The 27352-nt window shown below is 42.2% G+C and overlaps 1 protein-coding gene across 4 annotated transcripts in view; it reads right to left on the bottom strand.

Annotated features, from left to right (window-relative positions):
• Positions 1-27352, bottom strand: part of ADNP (activity dependent neuroprotector homeobox) — a 62525-nt gene that overhangs the window by 28886 nt on the left and 6287 nt on the right. The window contains exon 1 of one of the 4 annotated variants that reach the window (XM_026664973.2): positions 7507-7653. The exons of 2 other annotated variants lie outside the window; for them this stretch is intronic. The gene's annotated coding sequence lies outside the window, so the exon portion shown is untranslated. Of the gene's footprint in view, positions 1-7506; positions 7654-27352 lie in introns of those variants that run through there. One more of the 4 variants, XM_087959283.1, reaches the window with a different exon arrangement.

Here is a 27352-nt window from a genome sequence, read left to right as displayed (position 1 = left end):
TTGAACTCTTGGTGTTTTTTTTTTTTTTTTTGAAATCTATAGAAACAGTAACCGTAACAGGGAGAACTGTATCTCAGTACAGGCCAATCAGTCAAATAAACGCCTGAGGCCTAGAGTTGAAGAGAGGGCCTCTGGCAGCAGGCCTCCAGACAAGAAAAATAAAACCGGAGGGGGCTGCAACTTCGCCCAAACGGGCTGCGGGAGGCCAACAAGTAATAAAGGAGCGGGCCAGGTGGAAGAGATGGGCAGCTAAGCTTTAACCCAAGGCCTGGAGCTCCAATTCACCGCAGCTAAAGTATTTAAAAATGGCGCCCGACCACGATGCGGAGCCAAAATGGCGGCCGCAAGCTGAACCGTCGGGACGCCTTCGGGACGGAAAAGGAGGGCTTGCTGGTCAGCTCAGCTCCTAGGGCCCTAGGGGCGATGACCCTCCCGATCGGCGTTTAGGGTGGGGGGAATCCAGCAATAAAAGAAATGCGTGCCACGAGGCACGCGGAGGCAGCGACGCGATCTGATAAGGGTGGGGGGTCGCGCTATCGCGCTGCGAGCCCCAGCTTCGCCCCAGGGACGGGGAAATTTTTCCCTTAAGTCCAGACCCTTTGCGCAGGAGGAGGAAGGAAAGACAAACCTTATGAAGACGAAAGTTGGAATAGGCAAGAAATAGGCAAGAAATGTACGATCAGCCAAGGAGCTCTCTGAAAACACAGCCTGACTCTTCGAGGCTGAGCAAAAGACTGGGGAGACGCTGCGCGATACCACGTGAGGGGCGGAGCGTTTCCTCATCTAAAGCTCAGCCTGCAAGAAGAGGACTCAGAAGCACATCCCAGTCTCTGGATGCTCCGAGCGGCTCGAGGGAGAAAGTCCAGGATCTGCAGAATAGAGGTCACTGTGGGATCCGTCTCTCCCCTGGCACACCACTTACAGAACATCTTCCAGGTAGATAGATTCTGTTAGTGGAAGGTTTCCTGGACACTTGGATCCTCCGTATTACCTCCCGTGAGAAATGGTCCTTCCTCAGGATCCTCAAGTGCAGGGTGACCAAATGGAGCCACTGAGGATCTGGATGTTCCAAGACCCCCTGGCTGAGGGAAATCCTGTTTTGAGGAATTCTCAAAGGACAGGACACTGACATGCTTACCAGATCTGCATACCATGACCATCTGGGCCAATGGGGAGTAATGAGTAGAATTTCCACCTGTTCAAGTAGCACATTCCGTATTACCCCTGGAGGAGGGAAGGCATATAATAGGCCATTGGGCCATTGGCTGTAAAGGGCATTGACCCCTTCTGCACCCAGAGCTGGGAACCTGGAGAAAAATCAGGGAAGCTGGGAGTGGCGAACAGCTCTAGTATCGGCCTTCCAAATTTCTGGGACATTTCCTTAAAGAGATCCGGGTGGAGATGCCACTTAGAGTTGTCCACCTTGGTTCTGCTCAGGTAATCTGTGCGTTTGTTGCACCCAATATGCGCTCTGCCTTGATGGCCAAAGTGAGCTTCTGCCCAGATTCCCAGTTGTTCTGCTTCGCTCATGAGGGACCTGGAGTGGGTCCCTCCTTGTTGGTTGACATGTGCTTTGGCCGCCACATTGTCCGTCAGAATCAATACATGCTGGCCTGAGACAGTGCTATGGAATTGCCTTAGGAATTGCTTGGAGTTCCAACCAGTTTATATTGTGTTTCAGGTCCGTTGGGGATCATTGTCTTTGTGCTAGTTGACACTGTAGATGGGCTCCCCATTCTAATAGGCTAGCATCTGAGTTACTGTCACACGTTTGGGTTCCCTGAATAGGGTTCCCTTGGTTAGTGCTGGGGAAACCCACCATTTGAGGGACCTGAGGGTATCTAGAGTTACCCGAACCCTGATATTGGAGGTGCTAGTCCCTGCCCTCTGAAATGGCAAGAGAAACCATTGGAGAGTTCTGTCGTGTAAATGCACCCAGGGAACTGTCGCTATGCATGATACCATTTTTCCCAGGAGTTGGGAAAGCACCACCAATGGAACCACTTGTTCCACTCTGATCTGGTTGATGCTGTCCTGACGCTCCTGTGACATGAACCTTGCACAGACTGGTGTCTATCACTGCGCGCAGGTGTAGCAGGCAGGTGGATGGAAATAGCTGGCTTTTTTTAAAGTTCCCACATCAGCCTATGCCTGTTGGCTGGAATGACTGAATGAGAATATTGTCCGGGTAGCACTGGACCTGCACTGGGATTGTTCTGAATGCACAGCCAGTACTGCCAGCACCTTTGTGAAGGTTCTGGGGGCCAATGATAGGCCAAACGGCAGGGCCTTGTACTGATAGTGGTTCCCTGCATAATAGAACCTGATAAACCTTCGATGGGACGAAAAGATGGGAATGTGGAGGTAGGCCTGCGTCAGATCAATGGATGTCAGGTGGTTGCCCCCCTTATGCCCTCCAAAATTGACTGCAGAGATTGCATATTGAATCTCTTGTACTCTGGGTGTACATTTAATTTTTTGAGATCTAGAATTACTCTCCACCACCACGACCACCACCCTGTGGTCTTTGGGACTACAAATAGAATAGAGTAAAACCCATGCCCTCTCTGGTCCTCCGACACCGACTCGATGACCTGGATGTCCAACAAGTGTTGGACTGCCTTGTTCATAAGCCCTTTTCTTAAAAGTTTTTTGGAGGTGGGGCATTGGGTGAAGGTCCTCAGAGTCGTGGAGAAAGTCCAGAGTGAGACCAAATTGCACGGTCTTCAGGACCCAAGAGTTGGAGGTGATATTCTCCCATCGGTCTGCAAATAGGGCCAGCCGGCTGCCGATGGGAGGGTTCTGGAAGTCATTTGGATCTGTGAAAGGAAACCTGACAGCATCCATTGTCTCTGGACAATGTCTAGGAACAGCTTGGTGCAGGGTATGTCCTGCTGCATGACAGTGGGTTCAGAGAACATCTTGCTATTAGGGCCTAGTTGTCAGTTGGCACTGCTGAAGAGCAAGGCGTTGTGCCTATCTGGGCCATGGTTCTAGCCCTGTGCAGTAGAGATTTAAAGAATGCTGGGCTGAATAGCCCAGTGAAGCGGGGAGGGTTAAGAATTAAGTCTTCATTCTCTGAGAACCCTTGTTCTCTTTGGTCTTCCTCCTCTATCACAGATGCCCTACCCCTAATAGAGTGGGCCGGAGATTCTGCCCTCTGGTGCCTAAGTGCCTCCCATAGGAACTTGGTATTACATGGTTTGCAATGGAGGCTCAGAACCCAAGGAAGAGGGATCATTCCTCCTCTGCAGGGTAGAGACCACCCCATGTGAAATGGTCTGGGATATAAGGGCCTTAATTTCCGCAGACAACTCTGGTTCAAATGTTTCTGCTGAGCGGAGCTCCGCTGCAGTACGGGTAAAAGTGGCCACTGGAACCCTGGTTCTCTCCCTCATCTGTGATTCTACAGGATCAGGGGCCATGCAAGCAAAGGGAAATGATTCTATTTGAATTTCCACTGCTAAGGGGACATAAACCTGCTCTCTATTTCCCTCTGGTGACCATGCTCTTTGAATTGCAGGCAAGGCTTGCAGTAATGGCTGCTGAGAGCGGGAAAAGGTAGCCTCTAGCTGGGGGGAGGGGAATACCTCTCCTGCACAGCTTGCTTCTCAGCTCTGGAAAGCTGCTTTTCAAGGGCTTTTTATCTTCTGTTTGCATCCCTTTCTTCTGCTCTAGGTTTCCTGGAATAAATGGCTTTTGCCCTTATTTTGTCTGCTGCATTCTTGCTTGCAGATCTAGCCTTCCTGGAAGGTTTTTTAGAATGTCTGGGCTCCACACTATCTGCCGAGTGATCAGCCCTTATTGTAACTTGAGCCCAGAGACTGCCCTGGGAGGAGAGGCTAATGGCTCAATTCCCTTTTAATCCTGGGGCAGTCTTCAGCCCAGGTCTTCTCCCCTGGGTTGTGGCAGTGGCAGCAAGACCAGATCCCTGGGATAGCCTGCACAACTCATCACGCATTTGCCTCCAAAATGATGCCCGACGGCCCTGACAATCAGCTGTGGGGCTCTGTGGGGTGGCCATGCCCAAGTTATCTGGGTGAGCCTGAGTGTGCAATCTGTGCATTTCTGTTAGCAGCGGCTGTGGCTCTGGGGTGCATCCCCCAAAGGGTGGGAATTAGTGACAGCGCTTCCCTCTCTATGCCTGGCCTGTTTGGGCCATTATTGGTGGTTCGGAGAAGCCGCGCTATAGCAGAGCGAAGAACAGGCTTTTAAAATCCTTTGCTGCCTGTCTTCTATGTCTTTCCAACCTTTTTAGAGAATCCACACTGTAGCTGAATGCTGCTTTTCGAAAACACGGAGCCAACCTTTACCACGTCTCTATCGGGCCAAGACTGAGTTGTGACTGGGGGCTTCCTGGCCCTGACAGGAAGAGGCATGGCAAAGATTGATGACTCAGTCTCTGGACAGAAAGGTAGATTCAACCTACGTGTGTGGATTCTCCAATAGGCATGCTGGAGAATAGACAATGTTCAAGAGCAGCAATCTCTTCCTCAATATTCTGTGATTAAGAAGCAAAATTCTACTCAAAATCTCCAACATTCCAGCAGTTTCATGTAGATCCTGAATAGCATGAGAAAATTCTGTGGAACATCACAAAAAAATACAAACTTTGAAACAATGGCGAATTCCACAAGAAAATCCAAAAGGCTGGCTATTTAATATTTCTATTTGTACAACCACCCGCCCATACATTCATGATTGTACTTATTATCATGGCTGATGGTACAGAAAGTTGTTGAAAAGCTCAGGAAAATATTATGGCCACAGTCCACTCTTTCTAGTTGTCCAGACACAAATCATCTATTTAGATAATCAACACAGTTTCAGTAACATTATCTTGGATAAAATCATAGTTGAAATACATCTAGAAAATCAGCATAATTTAGATGTATTTGGAGGCTATCATTGAGACTGGCCAAAATTATAGAGATTTTCTGGGTCAAAGGAAAGCTTTCTTCAATAGAAGTCCTATTAGTAGTCTTAGTAATATATTTCCATCCAGCAAAGAGGTATGCATTCTCTGTATCAAATAAGATTTTAATATGGCAGGAAGCGCAAGGGTTAAATAATTAAATAGCAGCCCTCCATTCTCTAGCCATATCCCCAAGATCTAAAAGCCATAAAGAATCCAAAGTAACAAGAAAGCCCAGATCTGACTTAATATCAGAGTTAAAATGAGGATGGAACTGATTAACACTGCCCACATATAATGCAATGCTATCCTGATCTGTGGATGCATTGGAGATGACACATTCTTTGCAGCTTCAGAGTTCAGATGAGCATCGTATCTCCCTTGCTAGTTATTAGTTCATTGTTCACTCTCCAGCTGTTTTTCATTCCTCACTCGCTATCTCTTAAATAATTAACAAGCAGTCCATATATTTTTCCTCATCTCCTTTCCTCTGTTAGTATTTGTAAAAACACAGAATATATAAGTCAAACATTCTTAGCTAAAAGCCTCTCTACAAGTCCTAAGCTCAGGCAGTTAGTGTACACCTGGGTAGGTAGTCTTTTAAGCCACATCATCAAAATGCTTGATCATACAAGGAAGCTGTTTTCCACAGGTATGGGGCAGACAACCAGCCAGCCAGAAGGTCTAGCATTCTTTCCCTCTCTTGTCATTTATCTAGGCCAAGTAACAGCAGACATCTTCATTCTCAGCCTCCAATAAAGGACATTCAGCATTCCCTCTTAAACTTATGTAAGACAGAAGCACCAGAAGGCAGACATAATAAAGCTTTAGCAATTAGCAAAATAGCTGGGGAGGGGGGGGGGGGAGTCATTTTTGTAAAGAAAAAGGGGTGGTGGTTTTATACTGGGGAGGCTGAGTAGAAAGAAAATGGTGTCTGAATGTGCAATGCTGTAGTGCAGATTGTGTCTGTGTCATACGAAGGGTGAATGGACACTAAGGAGCTACTAACACATAACATACTTCAGGATCACCCTTCGGTAGTGTGCTGGCCTCTACTTTCTATTATCAAATGAAAATTGATAATAGATGTTGCTTTTGCTATGGTTTTTTTTGGTTTCTTTTTCTTTGTAGCATATTTATTATTTACTTGTTTTATTTATTTATTCATTTACTTCCTATTTCTAAATCACTTATCTTCCTTAGAGAGGATCTCTAATTCAGCTTGTATATCACTTTGAGGATGTACAAGTAGTCCTTGGCTTACTTATTGCTGTAAGCCACATGTCCACACAGTATGTCACATGACTGCCAACTGCCCTATTTCCTGCTTGCAGGAAGCCAACAGGGAATGTTAGAAATCTAAATCCTGTGACTGTGGCATGCTGCAACCTCATAATCCTGACTAGGTGCCCTGATGATGATCACATAACTGAGGGGATGCTGCATCGTCCAGAAGTACAAGGACCCATCATAAATACTATTCATTCAATGCCGTCCTAACTTTGAATGGTTATTAAATGAATGAATAGTTGTAACCCTGAGTGAATGGCTGTAACCTGAGAATTGCCTGTAGTCCTAAATACTAGGGATTACCCTATTATATAGGTGGTTATTTCCTGAGTATACATTTTAAGGATGCATAGATATTTAAAATATTTTCTATTACACAATGTGTCTTATTTATATATTTTCATGGTTACAAAAAACAATATTGAATTTCAAGAAGTGAAACATTTATACCAATAGCATTCCATGTTGCTCAAATGGGTACTGCTTATTGGTATCTATTTCTAAATCTGGAGTTCTGAAACCTGCACAAACTGTGGGAAGAGCATGTCCTACAAAACAGATATGTGGTTTTTTTACCAAAATATTTGAAGACAACCTGTGTATGTAATACTGATTTGGGATCCTTACAAAGACTAAAAGTATTGCCAACTTAAGTACAAGTTGAAATAAAAACAATTACAATGACTGTATCCGAGTCAAAAGTAAAGCAAATTATTCAAGTGAATTGACCTATTAGATCTGGTAAGAACTCGTCACCCTCCAGGACTGATGAACTGCAATTTCCATCAACAAAGATTGGAGATGCACCCAGTCAGAACTAGCATCAATGGAAATTAAGATTACTGGGAAAGTCAAAGACTGCTTATCTATTTTAAATATATTTGCATTTCACTATCGTATCAGAATGAGACATACAAGCTGAACAAAATCCTCCATGAAGCACCACAACCTAGCCGCATTATAGCTGGCGATAATGAGCATCTTATTCTTAGGAACTATTAATCATTTAAAGAGAAAAAAGATTTAAACATGTAAAATTTTACAGATTTGCTATAGCATACAGGTGCACTCTTTCTTTTTCATAAAAAAAACCCCACATGTGGATTATATATTTGGGAGATTACATATGAGCAGAGCAAGAGGAAAGCGTGTGTTCAAAACAGAAAATGGCTGTATCCAGAGTAAAGGACTAAATTTCTTAAGTCTCAACTTTAAAAAAAAAATACATTTAGGTTCTCCCAGCCACACTCTCCCAACTTATTCATTCTGAAAACTATTAAGTCGAACTTTTACTTACTTACCAAAAGTTGGCTGCAACTGAGGACTGAGGAGAGGTCTCATGGCCGCTCAAAAAGCCTTGAGGGGCCGCATGTGGCCCCTGGGCCACAGACTGCACCCATGCTATAGCAGAACGAATATAAAAAAAATGGGAATCAAAGTTCATTCATAAGCTTCAATCAAAAAAGCCCTTGCATGAACTGGTGATGAGTGATTTCTGCTAATTTATGCCCCATGTTACTTAGGAATAGGTATTCTATGAACACAAGGGGCTATAAGAAAAAAGGTTCTTTTTTGAATGATGTTCTTCCTGCAGTTTTTTGAGAAAGCAAATGGACTAATTCAGACCTTATATTCCTAGCTGAATGAACTACAAAATAATAAATAGCTAATGTACAAATCAACTTTATTACATACTGTAAGATATAAAAGGAAGGATAAATTGGATCTAATTATTTTAATCTATAATGTTGCTGAAAACCAAGTATTCCAATTTAAACAATTAATTGAACCAGGCTGTTTTTATGTTTTTAATTTTAAGCTTTCCCAGGTCCTTTAAGTTTCAAAACTGATGCACAGTAATGCACACTTTTACTGGATCTTAGCAATTACTGATTGGTTAAAGGACTGCAATATCCCCTTAATTATAGTATGAATAAAACTTCTTTATAACTGAATAAATTGATATAGCCCAAGTAACACACAAATGTTACTGCAGAAGAAAAATACGTTAGCCAGACATCAAAATCCCTTTAGCTTTTAATTGAGAAACTAAACATAAATTTAAAGCTTCCAAATTCAATTATCAAATGACCGATAGTATTCCAAACAATAATTTAAACAGTGTAGTATAAAAACTGCTTTTGCATCACTTCTGAATAGATTTACTAAAAGCTGTGCTCTAAAAGTGAAAAACAGAATTGATCTTTTTTTTTCAATAAAGCAATAAGAACCAATGGAAACTAATGCAATAGTTTCACCAAAGGTTAAAATTTCTCTTAGAAAAATTGTCATACTTCATCTAAATGGACCCAGTTCTCAAATCCAGTGAACCCCCAATAACAAGAGCTATAGCACCAAGGGCTAATTCATTGATTCCGATTCAAGAAGACAGTATCTGATAGTAACAGTATGTGTAGCACAAATTCTGTAACAAATCATATTTACTCTGTTATTATATAAATGGCCTCAAAGTTCATGAGACATTTCATTTTTGCCAATAGAGTATCAGGCCGAAATCCTCTGAATTTCAATTTAACAGTTTAAATTTTAAGAGACTAGCTCATATTCTACTACTGCAAATATAAAATTAACAAAGGATATTAAGAAAAACTATCCTACACTTTATTTATTCATGTTTCAAGGGTCACTATGTGGCAGTTACATATTTCAAATAAAAATACAGTAAATAAACAAAGTAGTGAAAATTTATGGCTGAAAGAATTAAGTGCCACAAAAAACAAATGCTAAAAGGTAGAGGTTTATGTCAATTAACTGTTCTGAGATCATGACTATCTGTACAGAAACCTGCTAAGGTTGAGAGTGACAGAATACGAAAAACTGAATTACAAACTAGGCTGGCAGGTTAAGAAGAATTTATCAAAACAAATGCTTTTTCTTGTGATATTTCCTGTTTGTCTGAAAACAAATTTTATTAACAACCTCTATAGCAAAGTAGCATAAATTCATTCAATAATACAAAAGACCAATAAAAACTGGTCACCTTTTTAAAAAAGTATCAGGAAACACTTAAGTACTATAAACATGCAAAAAAACAAACAGAAAACGGGTGTCAAACTCGTTGCATCATATTGTTGTCACATGACGAATCGCAACAATTTTTCCCTTCGCAGAGCTGGGGTGGACATGGCCAGCGCATGACGCATCTGGGCCGTAGCCTGCCAGTTTGACACCCCTGATACAGAACTTATTTAATGGAACAGAAAACATCTGAAAAGTAAACTTTTTGTTTCAAAGTTTATATTACCAAATCATTAAGAATCTTGTGCTGAAAAAATTATATAATAAATACACACACACACACACACACACACACATAAATAGAATATCTTTATTGTCATTGAATTCTACAAATACAATGAAATTTGAAAGCTACTCCAGCACAGTGCCCCAAATTCCACATCATACTACAGAGTATTTAAAAATTAAAATAAAATTAATAATAATAATAATAATAATAATAATAATAATAATAATAATAATAATAATAATAATAATAATAATAATAATAATCTAAAACATACAGTAAGTTAGATAGTTTAAAAATGTCACTATATACATAGGGCTAATACTTGCATCTAATTCATAAGAATATATAGATATAGGGCAGAGATGGTATTCAGCAGGTTCTGACCAGTTCTGGAGAACCGGTAGTAAAAATTTTGGGTAGTTCGGAGAACCAGCAAATACCATCTCTGATTGGCCCCGCCCCCATCTATTCTCTGCCTCCTAAGTCCCAGCTGATCGGCTTGGTCTTCTTTTGTTGCCCTGCACAGGAGAATGGAGTGGGAAAGCAGGTTAGTGGGGTGGGGAGGGAATGGGATTCTGCAGTAGCCTTCGCCCAAGAGTGGGGAAGGAATTGAGATTTTACAGTATCCTTCCCCTGCCACGCCCACAAAGCCACACCCACCAAGCCACGCCACACCCACAGAACCAGTAGTAAAAATGTTTTAACCCTACCACTGATATAGGGGTAGTAAAGAAAAAAATGCAATATCTGACCTCTGAACTTTCAGGAAGTTGGTTAAAACCTGATTCTTCCCCAGCCTTTTGGCCCACAAAATAGAGAACTTCATTTTTAGGAGTTACATCAACTTCTCATTTAACTTCTCAGTCAGAGATAATTTGCAAATAAGACTATAATGAAAAAAGTCATTTTCTGACCTAAATGCATTTACAACCAAAGTTTGCATGCTTAACAGCATGTCAGAATGTCTTGTTATACAAGAGAACTTTATCTGAATAAGACAGCAGCAACGAGTGATCTTCGTAGCATTTCTTTCTTAGTCACATGTTCATCTTGTAAGCATTCGGATTAATCATCTGGTCGTCAGAACATAATTTGGTTACCAAGAAGTGGGTATATAACAAATTTTAGCTGGGTTTCTTGTCTACTTCCATTTAATGATATGTATTATTCTTGCATTTCCTGCTTTTGATTTTATTTTCCTTTCTTTTCTATGTTGCCCAATGACACACTGAGTAAGTCAGGCATTCATACAGAAAACAATGGCAAAGGATTTCAACTTTTCAGATACTCTGCTAATTTCAGAATAGTGATAAATGAAGTTTTAAATATTTTGCCATGAAACAGTTAATTATAACTTCAGTAAAAACCAGTTCAATTACATACAATTTAACTCATCTATCCCACTAAGTGCCAAATTTGAACTACAATATTTATCAATTATTCCATAATATAATTGGCATTATGTTATTTTCCTTCTCCTTTGATCATTAAGTGCTGTGGTCATTAAAGCAAACATGTGACTGCAGCATACAATTTTACTTCCACCTTCTCTATTAACTCTGCCAGTTGTGAAGCACATATATGATGATCAGGTGATGACAGGATGCTACAATCATATATGTTGATTGGTGAGAAAATTATTCTTTCGCATTGTTCAAACAGACACTAAACTAGGCAGTTGGTGATTGAAGATTACTTGTAATCTTTTAGATAAAAATTATGAATAGAAACCTATACACTATGGATCCACAAGATGTGGGTCATTGGGAGCCAGGACATTTGCTTTTTTCCCCTTTTAGTTGATCAAACTTATGGAAAGTGGGTATGTTGTCAAAAAAAGAGCACCTTACCTGAAACACTTCTTCTCAGTGGGCTGAAGGATAATCCAATTGTGTGGGTATATTCTCCTCTTCCGCTTGGAGGCTGAGTCAATCAGATTCCTGGCCAAGCCTCCTCCTCCTAAGCATGCCCAGTTTAGATGAAGATGTGTCGATTGACTTGGATAGTATTGGTGATAGTGATGACTACCCCTTAACTCTAGACTAGACAGTTGCTAGGGTGGGATTGGATTATCCTTACTGAGAAGAAGTGTTTCAGGTAAGACCAACGCTCTTTCTCCAGTGTGCTGTAAGGATAATCCATTTGTGTGGGACATACCAAAGCCAACTGTCCTAAGGGTGGGACAGACCCTAAGCGGTCTGGTCTTGAGTCCCTGATTCTAAATGCATTTTTTGTAGAACCCTTTTGCCAAAGCAAATATGTCTAATTTATAGTGTCTTATGAATGGGGATGGAGAAGACCACGTTGCTGCCCTACAAATGTCCTCAATAGAGGCCTGTGTATTCCACACAGGCATCTTGGCCGCGCTTCTGGTAGAATGAGCTGTTACCCATTTGCGTAATGGTAGAGCCTGAGTCTCATAAGCCTTGCTATGCAAGATTGTATCCACTGAAATATGGTTGAATGTGTGATTTGGATACCCAACATGTTCTGTTGGAATGACACAGTGATTCAGTTTTCCTGATAGAGGCTGTCGTCTTCAGGTAAATGCGAATAGTTCTCTTGACATTGAGGGAATGCCATTTTTTCTCTAGATTGTGATTTGGCTTTGGGCAAAAATCTTGTAGGATAATTTCCTGCACCCTGTGAAATGATGAATTTACCTTCAGAAGGAAGGTGGGGTCCAGCCTTAGAATCACCCTATCTGAGTGAATTATACAAAAGTCCTCCCTCATGGAGAGGGCTAACTCCGATATTCTTTTGGCGAAAGTCATGGTTACAAGGAATGCTACCTTCCAGGTGAGGAATCGTAGTCTGGTTGATCATAACAATTCAAATGGTTCTGTCATGAGCGCCCTCAATACTTCAGGTGGATCCCAAGTGGGATATCTGTGTATCACTGGGGGCTTTAGGTTGGTTGCGCCTCTAATAAAGCTGCGCAGCAGCGGATGTAAGGCAAGGGATTCTAACTTCCCAAAGCTTAACACACATGCCAGAGATGCCACTTGCTTCCATAAGGTGTTGCGGGACAGGCCCTTGTCCAATCCCTCCTGTAGAAACACCAAGATTTGGCTCACCAACACATCAGTTGGATCAATATGTTCTCTGGAGCACCTGCTGCAAAAGGCTCTCCAAGTGGCATCGTAGATTCTATTAGTTGAAGGCCTCTTGGAGGCCTGTAGTGTTTGTATGACTTTACTGGAGTTGACCGTTCAAGTGCCAAACTGTTAGCTGAAACCATTGGGATCTGGATGAAGTAAGGCTCCCTGACTGAGAGCTATTCTGTCTTGAGAGATCCTCCATTGTCTGGTTATTGACAGGCTGACCAGATCCACGTACCATGGGCATCTTGGCCAGTGTGGTGCCAGGAGAAGTATCTTCACCCTCTCTTCTTATCAGTTTCTCTAAAACTCTTGGGATTAGTGGAAGTGGGGGAAAGGCATATAGCAGACCCTGGGGCCATGGAATGCAGACAGCATTGACTCCCTCCCCCCTTGCTGCTGGGAATCTGGAATAGAATCTTGGTAACTCGGCATTTGATGGAGAAGCGAAGAGGTCCAGGACTGGGCGTTGGTGGAAGTTACCATGAACGCCCTTTCTATCTATGCTGTGAGACAGCCCAGGATGGGTTGACTCCTTCCTATGACACCATAGCTGAGTCTGTACTAAGATATAAAAGCCAGCCCCCGGGAGAGACCCCAGCTTTGGTGAAGATACTTGACAGACTGAAAGGTGTCTCTGAAAGCCCAAAATAAATACAGGAATATGTCTTACCCTCTCCGGACAAATCAAGGGAGGGGCTGGGCTCTCTCGCAGCATAGATAGAAAGGGCGTTCACGGTAACTTCTACCAACGCCCATTTTCTTCCATGCTGCATCGAGAACCCAGGATGGGACATACCAAAGCTTGCATGTCCATGGGCGGGTCCTCATCTGGCTCATCACACCAACTGTGGAACCACTCATTGAAGCACCCGTCTGCCAAAGGCTGCAGTCGCCGAGGCAAAAGCATCCAGACGGTAGTGTCTGATGAAAGGAGACGGGGATGTCCACGTGGCCGCATGACAAATCTCCAAGGATGCTTGGGTCACCCAGGCAGCAGAAGTGGCCGCGCTTCTGGTAGAGTGCGCCATCAGACCTTGGGGAACCGGAAGAGCCGCAGCTTTGTAGGCCTGCTCAATGCAAGACCTGACCTACCTGCTAATAGTAGAAGAGGCCTTGTGCCCCAAGTGAGAAGGGAAAAAGGAAACAAACATGGCTTCCGACTTCCTGAAGGAGGAAGTGCGCTTAATGTATATTCTAAGAGCCCTTCTTACATCTAGCATGTGCCACTGCCGCTCTAAGTCATGATGCGGGAGAGGACAGAAGTCAGGCAAAACAATGTCCTGGGACCTGTGAAACCAGGTGTTAACCTTCGGAATAAATGAGGGGTCCAGATGAAGAACAACCCTATCATCGTGAAAGGAACAAAGGTCCTGTCTGATGGATAAAGAGCAGCAAGCTCAGAAACCCTCCTGGCAGAAGTGATGGCAACAAGGAACACTACCTTCAGAGTCAGGAAACGGAGAGACACTGTTCTAAGGGTTTGAAAGGGGGGCTTTGTAAGGGCATAAAGGACCAAATGAAGGTCCCAGGAAGGATACCTGTGAACCACCGAAGGGTGCAGGTTGGAAGCCCCTTTCAAAAACCTCCTGACTGAAGTGTGATGGGATAAGGAAGGAAGCGAACCCCATGAAAGGACTGAGGAGAGGGCCGCAACCTGCCTGCGTAAGGTGTTGGGGGCCAAACCTTTCTCCAGCCCATGCTGAAGGAAGCTAAGAACTTCTGCCAACTGGGCTGAAGCAGGAGAAAGACCCTCCCTGAGGCACCATTGGGAAAAAGCCTTCCAGGTGGCATCATAGATGCGCCTTGTAGAAGGTTTGCGAGAAGCCAGGATAGTGAGGATGACCCCTTCTGGAAGATCAACCTCCTCTAGCCACTGCCGCTCAAGTGCCACATGGTCAGCTTGAACCACTGGGGCTCTGGGTGGAGCAGGGCCCCCTGGTGAAGGGAGATTAGATGGGCAGGGATCCTCCAAGGAGAAGCCACCGATAGGTTGACCAGGTCCGCAAACCAGGGCCTCTTTGGCCAATAGGGTGCCAGGAGGAGGAGCTCCGCAGGTTCCTCCAACATTTTCCGAATTACTGCCAGAATGATGGGAAGCGGGGAAAAGCGTAGAGGAGACCCTTGGGCCATCTGCATCGAAGAGCATTGGTCCCCTCTGCTCCCTGGCAAGGAAACCTGGTGAAGAATCTGGTGACTTGGGCGTTTTGAGGAGTGGAGAAAAGATCCACCTCCGGTGTTCCAAATCTGAGGGAAAGATCCTTGAATAGAGATGGAGGAATGGACCATTCTGCCTAGTTGACTAGGCTCATGCTGAGCCAGTCGGCCTGGGCATTGTCGACCCCGGAGATGTGGTCTGCCGAGATCGATAACAGGTGTTTCTCTGCCCATAACCCCAGCCATAGAGCCTCTCTCATGAGGGCTTTGGACCTCGTCCCCCCTTGCCGGTTGACATGAGCCTTTGCGGCCATGTTGTCCGTAAGGACTAGAACATGAGAACCAGTCACTGATTGCCTGAAATGCTTGAGAGCCAGAAAAATAGCTCTGAGCTCTAACCAATATATGGGAAGGGTCTGTTCCGATCTGGACCAAACACGCTGAGCTATCTGGCCCTGCATATGGGAACCCCAACCCAGGAGGCTGGCATCGGTGGTTATCACTAGCCTGTCTGGGTCCCTGTAACAGGAGTTCCCTCCAGATAGATGGGGAGTGCCACCAATTGAGAGATCTCCAGATTTGTGGCGGGAGTGGGACCTTGATGGATGAGTGACTGGTTCCTGCTCGTTGGTAGGGAAGCAGGAACCATTGGAGGGCTCAGGAGTGGAGCCGAGCCCACGGGACGATGCCAATACAGGAAACCATCTTCCCCAGAAGTTTGGACAGCAGCGACAGGGGGACAATTTGATGTTGCTGGATCTGGCTGATGATCTGTGCAAGGCTCTTTCCACGAGCTGGGGACAGGAAAACCTGGCACGACATGGTATCGATGACTGCTCCCAAGTGTTGCAATTTGGTTGTAGGAGAGAGCTGGCTCTTTTTGGTGTTGATGGAAAATCCATGGCTCTGGAGACATGACAGGGTAATTTGCAGATCCCGATGAGCCGCAAGGATGGAAGAGGAAAGAATCAAAATGTCATCCAAGTAGCATTGGATCCTCACTGGAATAGAACGCAGAGATGCCACCAATGCTGCCAGAACCTTTGTGAAGACCCCTGGAGCCGATGAGAGGCTGAAGGGAAGTGCTCGTAATGGGTATTTTGCCCTGGTAATGGGTATTTTGATAACAGAAACAGAGAAACTGGCGATGATGAGGCCAAATTGGGATGTGGAGGTAAGCCTCAGTGAGATCAATGGAAGAGAGGAGGTCACCCTCCCAAACGCTCTCTAAAATAGAATGCAGAGTCTGCATTTTAAATCGCCTGTATTTTACAAATTGGTTGAGAAATTTTAGATCAAGGATGGCTCGCCACCCCCCTGAGGCTTTGGGAACGATGAAAAGGCGAGAGTAAAGCCCACATCCCCGTTGAGATGGGGGAACAGGTTGAATAGCCCTGATTTCAAGAAGGTGCTGAATGGCCTGATTCATGAGGACTTGCCTGGAAATGTCCCAAGACACAGGACAGATCAAAAAAAAATTTTGGGGTGGGGTTAGGTCCTGAGGCCTGTGTAAATCAGGATGAGGCAAGGAACTTATAGATTGAGAAGGGAGAAGGGCCTGAACCCTTTCCAGAGGTCAAGGAATTTGCCTGAAGCCTTCAGCCAATCCCTGCCTAATGGCTGATGAGACTACATCTTGGATATCCCTTGCTCTATGCTCAAAGGCAGAGGCAGAAGGCCCGCTGCTGTGGGAGTGAAGGTGGCTTCAGGCCTAGATTGAGGAGAGGTTCGAGGCCTGGAGGGAGGGGGAGGAGCATAGGGCACAGAAGCCTGTTGGAAATAAGGCCCAGATCTGCTTAAATCCTGAGGATCTGACTGTACAGCAAGAGCCTCAGACCAGGATGGAGGATGTAAAGGCTCACAGATAACTTCTCCTCCCCTGGGAGGGCTTGGTTGGGGTCCACTAGTATCACCTGAAACATGCTGTAGTTGCACTCCCTTCTGTTGAATAGTTCTGTTGAACTGCCTCTCTAGAGCTGCATGTCTGCGCTTCTCTGCCCTCAATTCAGCCTGAGTTGCCTTCTTAGGGGCTAGAGCCTTAGTTTTGATTTTAGCAGCCACCTCCCTCTAGACTGATTGGGTGCCTTGCCTACATCTTTTTCTCCTATTGGGCTTAAGAGACTGTTCCACTGGGGGGGAAAGCTCTGCCAGAGCCTTATCTTGCTCCATTTGTAAAATAAAGGCTCTTGCATTGGAAAGAAGCTGTTTAGAAATTTTTCTATTAAGGCCCTTAGGGTATAAATGGCCCCCGGGCTTACAAAATGGCCACTCACTTCGTGGTGGAAGGCTTGAATCCAAGATGGCCACTGACTACAGGAAAACAGGCTCCAAGATTGAACAATCACTCCTTAGGCTATACAGAGCCCCGAGCGAAGTCAGCAAGGGAAAAACACAGCAACCAGCTACACGATCAGCTGGCTTGAGCTCTTATCAGTTTGCTGATCGTGTTTAAGATCCCTCCAAATTGCAGGCGTGGGGGAGTTCTGCAGATGCTGCCCAGCTTGCCTGCACAGAGCTCTGTAAAGCTGCTCCCAACTTGCAGGGGAGAGGGAGAGGGAGAGGGAGAGAGAGACAGAGAGAGAGACAGAGACAGACAGAGACAGACCTGCTCTCCTGGAAGAGCAGCTGCCCAGATCCCTGGGAGCTGCTTGAAGAGAGGAAAAAAGTACTGAAGATCACTGGTGATTGCTATCTAACAGAACGTTTTCTGAGACACAGCTACTGACTGAAAGGAGCTGAGTCAAAAGCTGGGGTCTCTCCCGGGGGCTGGCTTTTATATCTTAGTACAGACTCAGCTATGACGTCATAGGAAGGAGTCAACCCATCCTGGGCTCTCAATGCAGCATGGAGGAGAACAGACTTCCGAACCTCCCTGACAGCTCCCTGAACAGGTCTAGATGTAGTCACCACTCTGAGTGGCCAACCGTGGTTCTGCTGGCCAGCGTACTGAAAACGCAGGAATTTTCGATGAGCTGGTAGAATAGGAATGTGTAGGCAAATCTCCGTAAGGTCTATGGAGGTCAAGAAGTTGCCTTCCTGAATGCTCTCCAGTATCAACTGAAGAGATTGCATTTTGAATTTCTTGTATATCAAATAGTTGTTCTGCTCTGGGTCTGACAGTTTTGTATTTGATTCCGTTGTGGCTGGTTCAACTCCCAGATTTGTTGCTGCTTTGGCCTTAAACAGCAAGGAACTCAAAAGGCTGGTTAAAAAAAACAACAGCAAAAGCCGGGGCTTCAGGATTCCTCCCCTCATCTTCTGAAAGATCTGAATCCCTTTGATCCTCCTCTCCCGAGACAGAAGCCTCACTTTGTGTGGAGGAGAAACTTGACTGTGCCCTTTGGTGGCCTTCCAGCTCTCCTTGTTTTGGTGCCCTGAACTGGTCCTGACTACCAGGTATTTCCTGTGGCAGTGTGGCTGTCTGGCACCATTGCAGCTGGCCAGTATTGAGATCAGAAACTTCATCTGATCCATTGGTTCCGGGTCTTGGTTTTCTCTTGTGCGTAACCCTGCTACTGTGGGACTAAATGTTGCCTCTGGCAACACTTTCGTTCTCTTTGACATCAGTTCCCACTGGCTACCTGATTACAAAGAAATCTCCTGTGCTACAGCAATATTGTCGTCATGTTCTGAACAAAGAGAAGGCTGGAGAAACTGCTCTCCAATGCCACCCAGTGGCCCCTCTTGAAAACAAGGAATCTGCTGCTCCATTTCTATTGGCTGATCACCAGCACCTCTCCCATGTGTCTCCTTCACTTGAAGGCTGAGTCAAAACTGGGCATGCTCAGGAGGAGGATGTGTGACCAGGAATCTGACTGACTCAGCCTCCAAGCAGAAGAGGAGTCTACACCCACACAATTGGATTATCCTTCCAGCACACTGGAGAAACATTCCTACTTTGCTTGAGCATGACTGCTGTGGCATTACGCTGACAAAACAGGAAGCAAAGTCAAAATAAGTTTTAGGAAATGTAAGTTAAAGCCATCCACTAATTACAACAGTTTTTGTAGGACTACTGTACTTGGGCTGCAGAAATCTGGAGTCAATAGATCTTACTGAAGCGCTTGATTTTTCTGGATCCAAGTTTCTGTAGTCTGTATATAGAAAACTTACATTTCATTCCTGAGGTAGATTGGGCAAATTCACATTATTACGAATGAAGGAAAATATACATATCCTAGGATGGTTCAGGATCCAATCTGAGTCAGTCACCAGGACCAAAGATTAAGTATTCCAAGCTTTTGGATTCATGCTGGAGCCCATCCTCAAGGAACTTCTCTACACACATTCTGGTGAGAAAAAAATTCCCTGAGGATGGGCTCCAGCATGAGTCTGAAAGAGTAAACTTCTGGTCCCAGTGACTGACCCAGATTGGATCCTGTCACATATCATTGTAGAGAATTGTGTTACTGTAATCTTTGACAACTCTGTTCATATATCAATACTATCTTGCACTTTAATCCTTTACTCCATTGCCTCAAATGTAACAAAGAAACAATTTAGGGTTCAATTCAAAGGTATCTTCTATTAACAGAAGCACCTCACATTGAAGGAACAGATTTCTCTCATAAGCCTACATCCACTACAAATCTGTTCAGATTCTGGCTCAGCAGGTCCTATGAACCTGACTGAGGCATGGCCTTGTTTAGTTATGAGGGAAGATTTTTCAGCCAGTTGATCTGACAAAGGGGGGAGGGAATCCCTGGAGTGCTGTCATCTGTGCTTCAGAATCATGTCTCTGGAAAACATTATGTAGTTGGATCCAAACTGAGGCGAATGCTTCTCTATGGAAGTGGACAATCCTATCTTCTTGGAATAAGGTAGTGGCCTGTCCTTTTCTCAAGAAGCCTTCCTTAGATCCAACTGTTTTGAGCAATTTCAATCTTGCCAACATTTTGTATTGTACATTCCTAAAGTAGTTAAGAACATTCAGATTGATTTTAGACATAAAAATGAAAGTGGCACATTTCCCCCATCAATAATTTTATTCTCTACAGTTTTACAAGTGCAATGCTGCTGCTTGCGTTAAGATGATGTAGATCCGGCTTGCTTTGTATCTTTTCATCCTATCTCCAAGATAACTTGCATATTTTATAAATCTGACTTCCACAAATTTATATATTCAGATTCACACCCACCTGTAATTTACTTCTTTCATCCTAAAAGTTGGGGATAAAATAGAAGAGACATTTCTTTTGTTCACCAGAACAAGTATAAAATTACTTAGCAGAGAGTAGAGTAAATATGCCCTAAATATGTGTTGCTGCTATAAACTAGCAACTAAAAACTAAAACAATATGATGAGTAGTAGCACTAGAGTATCTCATAGAAATTACGTTGGGGTCTGATCAGGACAAGGGCGGTAACAAATCTTTGCCAACTTTGGATTACATGGGCATTATTCTGACAGGAACATCAGATCTGGAATATGACCACCGCCCCATACTCTGGACGACCTGAAATGGGTACATGGTTGCCATGAACTCCCATGCCACCTCAGCCCCTCTTCCTAGAGAAGGCAGAATGAAGTCCTTCAGGACCAAAAGTCTGAGGAATTCCACTACCAGCCCAAAAATGGAATCAAGGTGCTCAGGGAGGGAAGTTGCTATGCAGAAGAGATGCTGGTATAACAGTAACAACCACAACTGATCCCTAGAGCCCACTTTAATGAACAGCCTCACATTCATTGACCTGTTGCACAGCCTCCTGAAAGCTGTAATGGATTCCTGGAAGACAATCACCACACTCATACCTTGACCAGAGCCTTGACTGATGCCACACCCCAAGTCCCACTGGGCATATCTCAGAAAGGGCAACACACCTTCCAAACACAATCCTAACCCTCTCATCAATGATTAAATCATTAACAAAAGCCTTATTTTACAGACCAATGTCAATGGCTTTCTGGTGCCTCCAGGCGTCCTCAGCTTTTGAAGCTCTTTGGGAGTAAAGGGCTTTAGCCTTTAATCTGGCCACTGCTCCTTTAGTTGCCAACTTTGATCCTGCAGAGCTTTTTGGATTACTTTGGGTCTGAACTGGTAACCCCTGATCCTCCCCACTCGCCTATGGAATTTCCGAGTCACCAGTATCCGCCATTTTAGTTTTCTGCCCCTTCGGACAAGGCAGGCTTGTTCCTAAGCGGAATTTTGTTGCCACGGCTTTTCTCTCTTAGCCGGAGTATGCCACAGGATTCAACCAGGCAGTGACTCCCGCCCCCTCCTCAGTTAAGGACTTCGACTCTTCTGGAGCCGGAACAAAGGCGGCTATGCCAGATGGACTGGGGAGCCAGCCAGCGCAAAGATGGCTGTGCTGGATGAACCAGAAACCAATGGTAGGGCAGAGGCAGTTTAATCAGGCAGTCGGGAAGCCAGTCATGGCAAGGGCGGCTATGCTGGACAGACTGAGGGAGCCAGCTGATCAGATGGGATGAGGAGGCTATGCCAGATGGACCATGAGAGCCAGCCTAACCATTCACTGTCTTGTGAAGGCTTACACGGAGCCGGGATCTTAATGTAATTTTTGCACAATCCAAGGAATAACTCTGTCCTCTCTCAGAAGAGAGCATCTCTTCTGAGCAAAGACTGAGTCAAAACTCAGTCTTGCACAGGCAAGGGAGGCGTGACCAAAAGATTAACTCAGTCTCCAAGCAGAAGGGCAGAGTTAACCCATTCCTTGGATTCTCTACTCAGCACAATTGAGAACTGCCATTCACAAATATGATGGAAATCAAGCTGAGGAACATTTCATTTGTGCTTCCAAATAGTTGCAATTACATCAGGGTTAGCCTGGCAACTTTTCTAAAAATAACTCCACTAAAGCACAATCAACATTCCAAGCTTGAAACATCTGGATTATTTTCAACAGTCATTTCCAAGTATTATTAGTCAGGTTTTTAAATCTGTTCTGTTACATCAGAAATTCTTATTTTCTTCACATATGGGGGTAGGGCAACTCAAGAGGCATTAGGAGCTCCAAGATCTTTTTAAATAAGCACCAGACCCACTGGAGCAAATCACCAAATCACATATTACTACTATGAAAAATCTTAAACTACATCTATCCATCATTACAATGCCACTGTATTATGGTCCTGAGTCTAGCAACTGTTGTTCTCAACCAATGAAAATGAATTAACTTCATAAACCACACCCCAAATTCTTACCTCATGTGGTGAGATCCCTTTTCCCTGAGGTCTAATTACAGAATCAGCATTTGTGCCCAGTGTGAAATTTACAGGAATAGAGTTTCACTTGCTCAATAGGACTATCCTTCATCCTTTAAAACAAGGGTCTTCAAACTTGGCAAGTTTAAGATTTATGGACTTCAACTCCCAGAATTCCTGAGCTAACATGACTGGAGGAGGAATTCTGGGAGTTGAAGTCCACAAGTCTTAACCATGTCAAATTTGAAGACCCCTGCTCTAAAAGGATGCACATGACCAGCTGTTTGCAAGGAATATCAATCCTTCCATTCCCCACTAACCTGTCAGAGTTGAAGAAGCTTCTTGGATGAGAAGCAAAATGTCTTCAAAGAAAAAACAGGAAAGTCCAGTTGCCTCCTAAAAAAGCACCTTTGGGACCTTCATCAATCCACTTGATGGAAAGTTTAGTTGCCATTTCTGCTAAGTGATAATTTCACAAATTCTGCTAAGTGATAATAACACAAATGTGCAAAATAATCCATGTGTAACTATTACATGCTTATTTCAGATGATAGCTGAATAAAACACATTCATTATGGATGTTTTAATCCATATAGGGAATGAAATAGGACCATATTGTTCTGCATATAGGCTGAAATGTAGCTATTCTGGGCAGAAGTAATTTGGTGTAAGAGTTAAAACGGGGGGAAAAGAGAAACACATTGGTAGCAATCATGGGGAAGGAGGGGAAAATATTGGGACTGTTAGGTATTCTATGTTGGAAAGCTGAATCCTTATTGCTGAGACCATTAGAATAATATTTAGGCACACAGACCAATATATTGACAGCAGACGAAGGAAAGCGAGGAGAGGAATGGGAAGATATCAGGAAGACTGGCAAAATGCTAGGAACTGTTGAAGGGAGAGAGGGGTATGCCAGTTCGACCAACTATTCAAGTAAGGCCATTCTGGGATCTCTCTGGATTTTGTTTGGCTGAAATCAAAATATACTGGAGGTTATTTCTGCAGAACTGCTATTAATCCAAAATATTTCAACAGAGTTTCCGAAGGATAATGCTTTTTCCAAGTTTAAAACAAAACATATCTTCTGGTTGTTGCACATTCCTACACAGCTGGATAGTGCCTGAAAAGTAAAAATTGGACTAATGGTATAGTCTTAAATATATCTAGGTCATATAATCGTCTCCAGGCAGTTAAATGACATATCTTTTAATGAAGGGTACCAGTTTATAGAAATGTGTCTTTGTATCACATTGCACTCATATCAGAAGCTGAGGTGCTTCTGGGTTGAAAAGATTGCCTAGGGACACCCAGATGGGGGGGGGGGTCCTTTCATGTCCCTGGCAAGAGCTAGAGTGAAAGGTGAGAGCTCACCCCGCCCCATGGTAGCACATGGGTCCTGAATGTGGGCTTGCTAACTTCCAACCAAGGTCCTAACCATGTAAGCCACTGTGCTCCTTTGCATATCTTTGTAGACCACAACACATAACTTCCAACAAAATTATGATTTTTTCAACATAACTAAAAATTCCAGAAATATTAACTACTTGAGCATTAACAAGTCTTTAATTATTTGAGGCACAGAGCATAGATGCTTGGTATTTCAAACTAATAGTGCTTCAGAATTTTAGATTTACTGAAGACATTTTATACAAAATGCCCCCCAAATTCATAACAATGATAATTTGAGGTCAAGGAGAAAACTTCTGAGCAAAGCAAAGTGTTAAATAAAAAGACAATTATTGTTAAAGGTTTCTTATTCTTAATTTTAAGTAATTAGGAACCACAATAGAAATAAATAATAATTGGAAAACAAGTAGTACATACTGACAAAACAGGGAAAATATACAAGCTCATCCATATTGATGATTTAATGTGTCTTGAACATTTACTATGATATTAAAAGGTAAGCTATCAATCCTCTATCCCACAATATAAATGCATCCATTACTTTCCTGTATTTTAGGCAAAACAGCAAAATACAATTTCTAATTTCTCAATATGTAAAATGTTTGGCAGGTTGTCATCAAGCAGTGAATTTCTGCTCACCTTTAACATATTAGCAAGTCTTCAAATCCCACACTATGAAGTGTACCTGTGTAATCATGAAATTCTATGCTGGATTAATAGCATATTGCCTCTAGTTATTTTGGGAAAACATAATTGGAAGAGGTTATTCAAGAATTAGATAAGGATAAAGATCATTCAACCACCACATGTCTATCCCACACTACGTAGGAGATCTGCAAATAATCAATAGGTAATACAGGAGATCAAAGGTGGACAAAATAAGGTACAATCACACAACTCTATCTCCCCTCTTATTTCCCATTCAAGATGAAAAAAAAATGGATCGCATAAGGCTCAATGCGCAGAAGCAAAAGAAAGGCACTGGTCTATACAAATGGCCCCAGTATACATACAAAAACATCCAGAATGCTATATAGGCAGATGCTTGCGTTTTAATAGATATAACAGATACTATAACAGAGACAAGACTGATGATTGATTTTTTTTCTGGTGAGTCCCAGTGAACAGGGCTTCTTAGAATTCCTAAAAAGGTTTGTATCAATATATTATCCCACTTAAATTAATCCTACGCTAGAATGTTTTAGATTATTTAAAAATTATAAAAAAGGATTTCATTATTTAGGGAAAATCACGGATATACTACGCTGTGCAACTAGAAGAGCAAATAATTTAGTCTAGACCAACACCCATGAGAACAGTGAAGTCTTTACAGCTTTACAACAGAGCAACCAGGCTGGGATATTCAAGTCTGGGGAAGGGAGGGGGGCAAGGTATTCCACAGGATAGGTGCCACAATGCAGAATGCATGCTTCCCAGGTTCCATAATGGATTCAGCAAATGCTTTATCTAGAGTAATTCACAAAATATGACAAAACAATGTATATCTTTTGTAAAAATACAATCTATGTAAAGATTTCAAGTTAAAGCGAAGATCCACCAGTATACTAATTTTAGGATTCCCTTATTGTATTTTATGCTTTTTTCCCTATAAAAGAATACATTTCTAATCTTGGTTACACCAATCTTTTCATGGCAATCTGCATCAGTTCCTCCATAGCACAGTTTATTTCTACATAAAGAATTGCATTAACAGTATTGTAGACCAAAACTTCATGATGTAGATTATCCCTAGGGCAAAAGATGAAAAGGCATGGCTTTGGTCATAGCTCCCTTCCTCCTGTAGCCCAAAACTTGAAAAAAAACTTTATTTGGCTCTGGGAAGTCCTCTAAGGACAATGTTGAAAGCAATTATAGGGATGGGGAGACAAAGCAACACTCTTTCATAGAAAAGGTTTACAATCTAAAAGCAAATAAAATGAAAACAAAGAGAACTGAAATATTAATTTACAATCTTCATTACACAGATTTAGTTAGAAACAAAAAAAAAACAGAACAAATAAACAAACTGAAACTAGAAAAGGTAGTTATTCTTGCCACAATGCTATCATGTACACTTTTTCAGTCCCAATATTTAATCAGAAAACAAACCCCAAATAATAATGCACTTTAGTTCATTTTCAGGTGTAAGCTTCAACAACTTAGTTTCAGGAGTGAAACAATAATTTGCATCTTTACTTACATATAAAACTATTTAGAATGTAAACTACGATATTTGTAGCAAAAGTAGCAGCATTCCTATATAAGCCTTTACTGAAAATAACTTTGAGAATCAATGTTTTTAAGACTTATCTGCTGATAAAATATTACACATTTTGAACTGTGAATAAACATTTATCATGTTTTTAACTTGGTCACTATCTATTCATTGTATGTCCCAGAATTACTAAGTGGTGGCTCATTAACAGTTAAGGCAACATTCTTGGAAATAGATTAAACACACTCATTTTTAGATTCATTTGAACAAATTATAGTTTGAATATTTTAATTTCTAAAACTTTTTTAAAGATTTCAATAATGATCAGGAAATCTTTCTATTAAAAACACAGGAACAGAGGTTTGTTCTCACTAAGGACTGAACTGGTGTGCACTTGAATAAACCTCCTCACCCGTGTTCAGATAATGCATATATTAATATTGGGTGGGAGGGTTCATCTCGTTAGATTGCTGATGGATCATATGGTCATCAAAAGTGCTTCCAATTTCACAGGTAGTTTGTAATAAGACATTAAAATAAAAACCATATTTAACGTAAGCTCTCCTATTTGTTCTGGAGCTCAGCAAATTGCTCTTTCTTCCGGACTCACATATTCTTCACTCATGGCAAGTTCTGGAATTTTCCACTAGCAGCTAAAATGCCATCTAGTGGACATGTAGCCAATGTCTTAAAATAAAAGAAATTAACCATTTTCTTATAGTTACACAAAGATAACTTATAATGCGGTATTCATGCTTGCAAAATTTATAAAAACACAACTTACTCAATGATAAAAACATGGAAATGTTAAAACTTTTCAAAATCGACTCAAGTTTTAGGTTACTAGAATATAATTTTCATTCATGAAAGCAACCTTTTTTGTCTACATATACGCCTGTGTGTGTATGTGTAAGCAATAAGAAAGTGCCATTATAAAAACAAGTACCTGTCAATCATAATTGTACATATATTGATCCCAAACAGATAGATCCCAGAAACTATAACTTGTAGGCCAATTTAAATAAATCTAATATGATACCTGAATCATATGTAAAGAGCAAAGAATTTTTGATTTGTCAACTACTGAAAATTGCCTAAAATGTAAGATTTTACATTCTTTAAAAAAAAGACCAATAATGGAAAGAGAATTTCATAGAATATTGATTGGTGGAAAGAACTCCACTGTAGGAAATGTATAATTATAATCTCTGTAACATGTTTTTGACAACTGCAAATAAAGTTCATCCTATTCTTTTGAGTTATCTTAGACAAGCCATTATCATGTTTATCTATAATGATACTAATGGAATAGTTTGTATAATAATTTGCTCATTTTGTAGTTTACTGTAATGCATGAATCCAAACTTAGTATTATATGCAAATCTAGCCAACAAAATGGCTAGATCTGTTAGTTTGAGCAATTGTGACTGCAGTTGCTTATATAGAATGATTTGAGCATTTATGAGATACAGCAAATCAATACTTGTTTTATACAGTTCTTAAAACTGTCAACCTGGAAAGCCATTTAGAATTGAAGAGCAAAATATTAATCTCAAAAGAATAAACTTGTGGCACAAACCATAAGCATTCTAAAGTTGTTATGTGAATAGGAAAAAGGACATTTCTAACTTTTAACTAATAAAGTTTGTATAGAGTTGTAATGAAAAGCATAATTGGATATATTTATATAACATGCTGAATTATAAACCATGGTTTGCAAACTAACGTATTTTAGTTTAGACATGTTAAACAAAATCCAAGCAAACCATGGTGTGATCATCCCCTTACTCCAAAGTTTTAAATATATACTTAATTATGCTATTCAAATAATTTC

The sequence above is a fragment of the Notechis scutatus genome, chromosome 3 (assembly GCF_049901735.1).
Source record: "Notechis scutatus isolate UNSWTSFEM ecotype Mainland chromosome 3, rNotScu1.2, whole genome shotgun sequence".
In the NCBI taxonomy this organism is placed as follows: Eukaryota; Metazoa; Chordata; class Lepidosauria; order Squamata; family Elapidae; genus Notechis; species Notechis scutatus.
This window is presented reverse-complemented; position numbering and strand designations above follow the sequence as displayed.